The sequence below is a fragment of the Notamacropus eugenii genome, chromosome 1, assembly GCF_028372415.1.
Source record: "Notamacropus eugenii isolate mMacEug1 chromosome 1, mMacEug1.pri_v2, whole genome shotgun sequence".
Classification (NCBI taxonomy): Eukaryota; Metazoa; Chordata; class Mammalia; order Diprotodontia; family Macropodidae; genus Notamacropus; species Notamacropus eugenii.
Genome location: NC_092872.1, coordinates 163,628,695 through 163,639,368, shown reverse-complemented (window position 1 = coordinate 163,639,368; position 10,674 = coordinate 163,628,695). Strand labels below are relative to the sequence as shown.

Here is a 10,674-nt window from a genome sequence, read left to right as displayed (position 1 = left end):
ATGTATGAGTATATATGAATATATTATATATGAATGTGTGTAAATATATATGTATATATACATACATGTAGTGGACAGAGGGCACAGGATAGGCTAAATATGAAGGGAGAATACCTAAAAATATAAATTTTACTGTTGAGTGGAATGTACTAGGAGTAAGAGAAAGAGAGAGGTAGAATGTAGCAAATCATCTCACATAAAAGAGGCAAGAAAGAGCTTTTACAATGGAGGGGAAGTAGGAGGAGAGGAAAGGAAATAAGTGAGCCTTACTCTCATGAGATTTGGCATAAGGAGGGAATAACACACATTCAATTGGATATGGAAATCTATATTACCCTGCAGGAAAACAAGAGGGAAGGTGATAGGAGAGGGAAGATAATAGAAGGGACAACAAATTGGGTAAAAGGATAATCAGAAGCAAACATTATTGTGGGAGACTAGATCAAGGAAAAGAATGGAATAAATGGAGGGCAGGATAGAACAGGGGGAAATGTGGTTAGTCTTTTACAACATAACTGTTATGGAAGTGTTTTGCATGACTTCACATGTATGACCTACATTAAACTGCTTAATTTCTCAATGAGAATGGATGGGGAGGGAGGGAGAGAATATGGAACTCAAAGCTTTAATAATGAATGTTAAAAAATCGTTTTAGCATCCAACTGGAAAATTAGATAGATGTACAGGGTATAGAAATCTATTTTGTCCTACAGGAAAATAGAGGGGAGAAGGATGGAAGAAGAGTGGGTAATAGAAGGGAAGACAGACTGGAGGAAGGGGTGGATAAGGTACATGCTGTCCTGGGGTGGGGGGTGGGGAGAGATGGGGAGAAAATTTTAAATTCAAATTCTTGTGGAAGTGAATGTTGAGAACTGAAAAAATAAATAAATTGTATATTTTAAAAAAAGAAAAAACTGAGTTCAAATCCAGACTCAGACTCCTACTAGCTGTGTGACCTGAGGCAAGTCATTTAACCACTGCCTGATTCAGTTTTCTCATCTGGAAAATGGGGATAACAATAATGCCTACCTTTCAGAGTTGTTGTAAAGATCAAATGAGACAAAAATTGTAAAGCACTTAGCACTGTGCCTGGCACACAGTAAGTACCATATAAATGTTAGTTGTTACTATTAATTTTTTTATAATGATATACTATCAGACCTGGTTTAAATGTTGGTTAGTTTTGTTGACTTACATTTTTTGTCTTTTCTCTTAATTCTTTGTTACAAGGGATGGATTGCCGAGAAGGGGAGGAGAAAGAGTATAGAGGTGATATAAAAACAAGACAGCAACAAAAATGTAAAACACTTCTAGAAAACAGATTTCCATCAGAAAGACATCATTGTCAAAGACATGCTTGTACATTTGCTCTTCACAATAATCTTGTCAGGGAGAGAAGGGAATTATTATCCCCTTTACATAAATGAAGATAGTGATTTGCTCATTGCTAGCAAAGTGACAGAACCAGCAGCTTGAGTTCAAGCTTTCTGACTCCAAGTTGAATGTTAGTTCTGCTATACCCTGCTGCCTAAATCTTTGTTTAATTTGAGAGAAAAAAAAATCTCTCTGGCCAGTTCAGACTCATTGCCTTTGTCATCTGAATTATTTAGACTCTTTACATCTTACAGAGTGGTTTCCTCTTACTTATTTTCTTGACTCTTAGTACTGTGGCCACAGTGTTTCCTGATGCTTTCCCATGGTTAGTTATCATACTTTATGTAGATGAGGATTCTTAACTTCTTTTGCAGATGTCATTGGGCCCTTTGGCTTTTCATTGAAGCCTATAGACCTCTTCTCAGAATAAAGTTTTAAAATGCATAAAAGAAAGTTATATCAAAATATAGTTAATCAAAATACTAAACATTCCAAATCCTAAAATCCATCCATGAGGATTAGTAATCTCAAGGGTATACTGGTAAATGTGAAGAAAGATAAAACACATGAATATGCATGCACATATGTAAAACCATATCATGAATATTTTGATTTATCAATTATTTCTCCAGAGGCAGTATCTTTTTTCATGGGTCCTCGGTATTTATTTGAGTATTTATAATTCTCAGAATCACTTAGCCATTCACAGTTGTTCTTTGAACAACATTGTTGTTAAAATATACAACTTTCTCTTGGGTCTGTTCATTTCACTCTTCATTATATTACACCAGTTTTTCCATGTTTTGCTAAAATCAAACAGCCTATCATTTCTTTTTGTGTAATAAATAGTATTTAGGTGGTGTTTTAAAGTTTGCAAAATGCTTCATAATATGGTAAATTACAAATCTGCAATATGTTAAACCATAACATTTGTTGGATAATAAGTTCATGATATAATTTGGATATAAATCTCAATTATAATTATAACTTAAAAGTATTCAAAATGGAAACTTTACTTTTACTTTTATCTTTTTTTGCCTTTCTTTTTTTATAATTAATTTATTTGTTTTCAGTTTTCAACTATCACTTCTGTATGTTTTAGTTTTCTTCCTCCCCCTCCCCGCTCTCTCACCATGATGGCATGCAATCTTATATGGGTTCTACACATCCATTCTTATTAAACACATTTTCACATTAGTTATATTGCATACAAGAATTAAAATGAATGGGAGAAACCATAACAAAAACAAAAACCAAACAACTACAAGTCATGTCATCATCTTGATGTCATGGTCTCTTAGAGAATAAAGGATAGGGGGCGGCGGAGCCAAGATGGCGGAGTAGAAAGACGCATATACACATAGCTCTGAACCCACAACCCATAGAATGGCTACAGGGAAGTAACTCACGGCGAATTCCACACCCAGAGGCCACGGAACATAGGAGCGAGGGAGATTTCTGTTCCAGAGAGACCTGCAAACCTCTCGCGGGGGGTCCTTCGCGCCGCGGACGGGGCGCCGGGACCGGGAGCTGAGTGCAGCCCTGCCGCGGCCGCGGCACCGAGAGGAAAAGATCCGAGCAGGCTTCACAGACAGGATCTCCAGCGGCCACGCGGGTCCCTCCACCCACAGAGGGATCTGCAAACCTCTCGCAAAAGGTCCGTCGCGCTGCAGACACAAAGCCCAGCCCAGACCTGCTGCGGCCACGGCTGCGGCACCGAGAGAAACAGATCCGAGCAGGCTTCAGGGACTGGATCTCCAGCGGCCGCACAAGTCCCTCCACCCACAGGTGACAGGGGTGGGTGAGAGAGTCTCTTTGGCGGGTCGAGAGGGGAGTGGGGTGCCCCCATAATTCAGGCCCCCCCCCGGGAGGTAGAAGCTGAGAGGCGGCTGCAGACAGGGGCTCCCCAAGCGGGCGGGAGCTTGAATCCATTGCGGAAGGTCTGCGCATAAACCCCCTGAGGGAACTGAGCCTGAGAGGTGGCCCTGCCCCGATCTCAGCACCAGATCATAATCTCATACTGAATAGCAGCCCTGCCCCCGCCAAAAGCCCTGAGGCTGGAAGCAGCATTTGAATCTCAGACCACAAACACGGGCTGGGAGGATCAGGAGGTGAGGTGGGTGTGAGGAAAATATTCAGAGGTCAAGTCACTGGCTGGGAAAATGCCCAGAAAAGGGAAAAGAAATAAGACTATAGAAGGTTACTTTCTTGGCGAACAGGCATTTCCTCCCTTCCTTTCTGATGAGGAAGAACAATGCTTACCATCAGGCAAAGACACAGAAATCAAGGCTTCTGTGTCCCAGCCCACCCAATGGGCTCAGGCCATGGAAGAGCTCAAAAAGAATTTTGAAAATCAAGTTAGAGAGGTGGAGGAAAAGCTGGGAAGAGAAATGAGAGACATGAAGTCAAAGCATGAACAGCAGATCAGCTCCCTGCTAAGGGAGACCCAAAAAAATGTTGAAGAAATTAACACCTTAAAAACTAGCCTAACTCAATTGGCAAAAGAGGTTCAAAAAGCCAATGAGGAGAAGAATGCTTTCAAAAGCAGAATTAGCCAAATGGAAAAGGAGATTCAAAAGCTCACTGAAGAAAATAGTTCTTTCAAAATTAGAATGGCACAGATGGAGGCTAATGACTTTATGCAAAACCAAGAAATCACAGAACAAAGAGAGAAGAATGGAAAAATGGAAGATAATGTGAAATATCTCATTGGAAAAACAACAGACCTGGAAAATAGATCCAGGAGAGACAATTTAAAAATTATGGGACTAGCTGAAAGCCATGATCAAAAGAAGAGCCTAGACATCATCCTTCATGAAATTATCAAGGAAAACTGCCCTGAGATTCTAGAACCAGAGGGCAAAATAAATATTCAAGGAATCCACAGAACACCGCCTGAAAGAGATCCAAAAAGAGAAACTCCTAGGAACATTGTGGCCAAATTCCAGAGTTCCCAGGTCAAGGAGAAAATACTGCAGGCAGCTAGAAAGAAACAATTCAAGTATTGTGGAAATACAATCAGGATAACACAAGATCTAGCAGCCTCTACATTAAGGGATCGAAGGGCATGGAACAGTATATTCCAGAAGTCAAAGGAACTAGGACTAAAACCAAGAATCACCTACCCAGCAAAACTGAGTATAATACTTCAGGGGAAAAAATGGTCTTTCAATGAAATAGAGGATTTTCAAGTATTCTTGATGAAAAGACCAGAGCTGAAAAGAAAATTTGACTTTCAAACACAAGAATGAAGAGAACCATGAAAAGGTGAACAGCAAAGTGAAGTCATAAGGGACTTACTAAAGCTGAACTGTTTACATTCCTACATGGAAAGACAATATTTGTAACTCTTGAAACATTTCAGTATCTGGGTACTGGGTGGGATTACACATGCACACACGCTCACATACATAGAGACAGAGTGCACAGAGTGAATTGAATAGGTTGGGATCATATCTTTAAAACAAAATGAAATCAAGCAGTGAGAGAGAAATATATTGGGAAGAGAAAGGGAGAAATTGAATGGGGCAAATTATCTCTCATAAAAGAGGCAATCAAAAGACTCATTAGTGGAGGGATAAAGAGGGGAGGTGAGAGAAAAACATGAAGTCTACTCTCATCACATTCCACTAAAGAAAAGAATAAAGTGCACACTCATTTTGGTAGGAAAACCTATCTCACAATACAGGAAAGTGGGGGATAAGGGGACAAGCAGGGTGGGGGGGATGATAGAAGGCAGGGCATGAGGAGGAGAGTGCAATTCGAGGTCGACACTCATGGGGAGGGATAGGATCAAAAGAGAATAGAAGTAATGGGGGACAGGATAGGATGGAGGGAAATATAGTTAGTCCTATACAACACAACTATTATGGAAGTCATTTGCAAAACTGCACAGATATGGCCTATATTGAATTGCTTGCCTTCCAAAGGGAAGGGGTGGGGAGGGAGGGAGGAAGAGAAGTTGGAACTCAAAGTGTTAGGATCAACTGTCAAGTAATGTTCTTGCCACTAGGAAATAAGAAAAACAGGTAAAGGGGTATAGAAAGCTATCTGCCCCTACAGGACAAAAGAGAAGATGGAGACAAGGGCAGAGAGGGATGATAGAAGAGAGAGCAGATTGGTCATAGGGGCAATTAGAATGCTTGGTGTTTGGGGGGGGAGGGGATAAAAGGGGAGAAAATTTGTAACCCAAAATTTTGTGAAAATGAATGTTAAAAGTTAAATAAATAAATTTAATAAAAAAAAAAAAAAAGAATAAAGGATAAACACAACTTCCTTTTCCATTTGTCCAATTTTCCCAGTTAAGTTTTGTACCTCTTTATCCATTTGACCAATTTTACTTTTTAAGGAGCTATTATCTTCAGTGAATTCTTTTTTCATTTTGTCAATTGTGTTTTTAAAATCTTTGAACATTATTGCTTTTATTTCTCTAATTTGGCTTTTAAAATTCTTCTTGATCTCATCTAAGAATGCTTTTGGGACTTGAGACCAATTCATATTCCCTTTCAAGGTTTCATATGTGGGCATATTGTCAGTACTGTCCTCTTCTGAATTCATATTTTGATCTTCCCTGTACCTGTAGCAAAATTCTGTGTCTCATTTGCTTCTTTCTCACAGTGATTGCCTTTTTCCTGGCTTTTAAAGTGGATCTCTGTTTCTGGGGCACAGGGGTTCTGTCTCACATTTCTTATGCTGGGAGTTTGCAGCCTTGTTTCTGACTTTGTGTGTTGTGGCCTCTGGTTCTTTCAGCTAGAAGTTATAAAATGCTAGAACTTAACTGGTACTGAGCTGGCTGGTCTGTGTCAAGGTTGAGGCCAGGTGAAGTCTTTCTAGCTTTCCCTGGGGTTACACTGAAGCTCCTGGTATGAGGCATGCGGGAGGGGTGGTCTGTCTGAAGAAGGTATCCTCCTCCCCTAGGTCTGTGTTCAGCACAGGGAGTGACTGGTGAACATCATCTGCACTGGTGTCTGCCCAATTCCCCTGGTTGTGTTAAGGTATGCCTGGGGTCCTGTGGTGGTGCTTGCTGGGACACTTCTGGTCCTTCACTGATCCCCTTCAGCCAAGCAAGAGGAACCTTTCCTATCGATCTCTCTAGCCTCCTAAGCTTAAAGACTATTGTATACCTACTACTGGTTTCACTATTCCAAGATTTTTCCTGGGGTCAATATTCTCTGGGTTTTTTGTGGTCAGCAAGGGAAGGTAAGAGCACTTACAGTTACTCCACCGTATTGTCTCTGGGAAGTTCAAGCAGGGGACTTTTAAACATTTAGCCTGTGGGCTGATCATCCCAGGAGTGGCTGCAGCTGCTTTACTTCCCTGGGTCCTGTGTTTCTCTCTCACTCAGTTCTGCTGAACTCCTGTCTAATACTGAGAGACTTGGGATTTTGCACTGCCACTTCTGATTTAGTTCACTTTGGTCTGTTCCTGATCTGCTATGACTATGACTGAGTCTGTGCTGGTGCAACCTGCACACTCTGCACTCCCCCAGCCCAATACAACAAATTCTTCCCATCGACCTTCCAGGCTGTCCTAGGCTGGAAATCTGTCACACTCTGCCTCCTAGTATATTTTACCTCTCAAAAATTTGTTCAGATTCACTTTTTAGAGGTATCTGCAGGAATTTGTGGTAGATCTCAGGTGAGCCCACAGTTTCACTCTACATCTTGGCTCTGCCCCTACCCAATCAACTTTATGTTAGCTTATCATTTCTTACAGAGAAATAGTATTTCAATGAATTGAGTATGTAATTTTAAAAAAAACTAGTAAAAGAAGAAATTAAAGTCCCCAGTTAAACACAACACACTTTTAAGGTTAATCTACATTATTAATGATTTTCTCTATCACTTTCTTAAGTCTAGGCAATTAATAAAACTATAAAGCAAGTCCTGATTTGTAGTATTTGCCAATTTTTGAGATCTAAGTGCTCACACTGAAATCTGTCAATCAGCTTTCCTGAGCTGATACAACCTGGCTGTAGCACAACCCTACATGAAACCTAGGTTAAAAATTGCTGATTAGGTCAAAGCTTCTAGGGCCTTTCACTGCTATTAAAAAAAATCTTTGCACACGTTTTTTCAGCATACTCTGAAGGATTATTTTCCCTGTAAACTTGTAAATTTCACTTGCATTCAGAAAATGCACATCTGTGTGAGCATGCTATGCTAGCTAGCCCTCTGAGGCCAGCCTTCATACCTGCTATTTCAAGACTGTGTCTGTGAGTGACATGTTCTCCTGCTGGATGTGTTATCACACATCATGGGAAAACTAAAGAGTCATCCATCTGGATTGACTTTACACCATGATACAGAAGGCTCTGGGCTTGGGCAATATGCTCATGTCTAATCTTTGAAGCAGTTTGTTAGGTGGGAAAGATGGTTTGGCAGCAGTCGGGGGCTGAAATAAAAGACATTGAGATGTTTGATATACAAGTAGATAATGTGGTGACAAAAGGAGATTCATTTCATTATCAGGCATCTCAAAACCTACTCTAGACAACCCTATTATTTATAGACAGGAATGCCCTACCCCAGTTAAAAATATGCAATTTAGAAGCATACAAGAGGGCAACAGGGTGAAGATAATGTTACTAAGTGTAATATGATTCAGGCAATGTACTCAGTAACCTTTGTAACAATCAAAGACTTTTTAAGCTGAAGCTTTCTTTTTATTCTATATATTTGCTTTTTTTGTATTTATATCATCAAATGGGCAGCAAATTCTTTCAACAAGGTGGCAAATATTGTTGGATTTTAAATTCAATGACTAATTTGGTAAATGAAATTATCCTAATGCTCAGTCTTTAATCGACTATGTTACACTTGCTCATGGACAATTTTCTTACCCTGGTAGAGTATCAGCTGTCCTTTTAATTGACAGTAACATTCATTAAGAGAAACTACTACCAGATTTCATCTATGCTAGAGGGACTTTTTTTTACTTAAATGTCTTTAGGACAGGAACATACTAGACCAACAGCTTTTTGTGAGTTGTGTCTATAGCATAGAATCCAGCTAAAGGTGAATATTCTTGGATGAAAAGAAACTTTACAATCTTGCCATCTTGTCTTGACCTTAAACTGGGACCAGCTTCCAGGAATAGCAAAATGTCTACAGTTATTGTCATCTTAGAATATGGGGAGCAACAGGAAGGGCTAACCAGGAGGAGTCAAGATTGAGAGTCCAGATAAGTGGGAAGATTTTCTTTAGGAAACTAGTATCATGTCCATGACCTATTTTCACAAATTGGATGGCAACTGTATGGGAGTGAAGATTCTGGTGCTAAAGAGAATTGACACCCTGTGACAAACTCCTGTAGGCTAAGGCTAAATTTGGCTTAGTCGGCCCATTTAACGCTCCCTCTTGGTGTAGGTAGACCCGTCGGCCTCTGTTTTCTGAGCTCAGTGGAGGAAGCCCCATCCAGAAACTCAACATATCTATTTACAAGATCCAGGCAAGAGAGATCTTTGACTCTCGTGGAAACCCTACTGGTTGAAGTTGATCTCTACACTGAAAAAGGTCAGTTCTGAGCTGCTGTGCCCAGCGGTGCTTCTACTGGTATCCATGAAGCCCTGGAGCTCTGAGATAATGATAAGACTTGCTACATGGGGAAAGGTGTCTCAAGAGTGGTTGAGCACATCAATAAAACTATTGTGCCCACCCTGATTAGCAAGAAATTGAATGTTGTGGAGCAGGAGAAGATCGACAAATTGATGATAGAGATGGATGGCACTGAAAATAAATCTAAATTTGGTGCAAATGTCATTTTGGGAGTGTCTCTAGCTGTTTGTAAGGCTGGAGCTGCTGAAAAAGGTGTCTCCCTGTACTGTCACATTGCTGACCTTGCAGGCAACGATGAAGTCATCCTGCCCATTCCAGCCTTCATCGTGATCAATGGTGGCAACAAGTTGTCCATGCAAGAGTTCATGATCCTCCCTGTTGGAGGAGCAAACTTTAAGGAGGCATTGGAGCTAAGATCTATCACAACTTGAAGAGTGTGATTAAGCAGAAATACGGGCAGGATGCCACCAATGTAGGGGATGAGGGTGGCTTTGCTCCTAACATCCTGGAGAATAAAGAAGCTCTGGACCTACTAAAGAATGCTATTGGTAAGGCTGGCTATACTCATAAGATTGTAATTGGCATGGCTGTTGTTGCCTCTGAATTCTTCTGATCTGGGAAATATGACTTAGACTTCAAGTCTCCTGATGATGCCAACAGATACATCTCCCCTTCTGAGCTTGGGGACCTCTACAAGAGCTTCATCAAGGATTTTCCAGTGGTGTCTATTGAAGATCCCTTTGATTAGGATGATTGGGAAGCTTGGAAAATTTCAGTGCCACTGCCGGCATCCAGGTGGTAGGAGATGATCTCACAGTGATCAATCCCAAGCAAATTGCAAAGGCTGTGAATGAGGCCTGCAATTGCCCCCTACTCAAAGTGAACCAGACTGGCTCCATGACTGAATCTCTCCAGGCATGCAAGCTGGCCCAGTCCAATGGGTGGGGAGTAATGGTTTCCCATCATTCTGGGGAGACTGAAGATACCTTCATTGCAGACCTGGTAGTGGGTCTCTGTACTGGGCAGATCAAGACTGGTGCCCCCTGCCGATCTGAGCGTCTGGCCAAGTATAACCAGCTTCTCAGAATTGAGGAAGAGCTGGGCAGCAAGGCTAAATTTGCTGGAAGGAACTTCAGAAACTCTCGGGCCAAGTAAGCTCTGTGGCTAGGAGGTCTAAGAGCTTGCAGGTGCCAGTCACCTCTATAGAAGTCTGTTCCTGTCTTAAGAATGGGCAGCACCAAGTACTAGACCAGTCTTGTTTTGAGGGCAGGGGCCTCTGCTGCTTAACTTCCCTCTCCCTTCACCCTTTCTGTGATGTTCTCACTGCTTCGTTAGAAATGTCTTATACCAGAGACTACCTGTCAGAAGACCCTTCATCATCTTGTGACTGGGATAGATTGACCTGTTCTCACCCCCAACCTTGATGTTGATGTGTGGAGCCATGTACTTGTGATGCCACCCAATGACCCCACAGGCCAAATCCTTAGTGCCCTCTATGTGCAGAATAAAAGTATTCAGTAACCCACTGGAAAATATACATACATACATACATACATACATACATACATACATACATATATATATACATACATATATATATATATATACATACATATATATATATATATATATATTTGGCTTAGTCCAACCAGTTCAAGGTTGTTGGTTTTAATGTGATAGACATTTGTGAACCATAAAATAATGGTTAAAGTATAAGACACATAATGCAAAAATTAAAATTATA

The 10,674-nt window shown here is 40.8% G+C and overlaps 1 pseudogene; it reads left to right on the top strand.

Annotated features, from left to right (window-relative positions):
• Nucleotides 1–9,067: 9,067 nt before the first annotated feature.
• LOC140524260 (alpha-enolase-like) lies at nt 9,068–10,085 on the top strand (annotated as a pseudogene).
• The last annotated feature ends 589 nt before the right edge of the window (nt 10,086–10,674 follow it).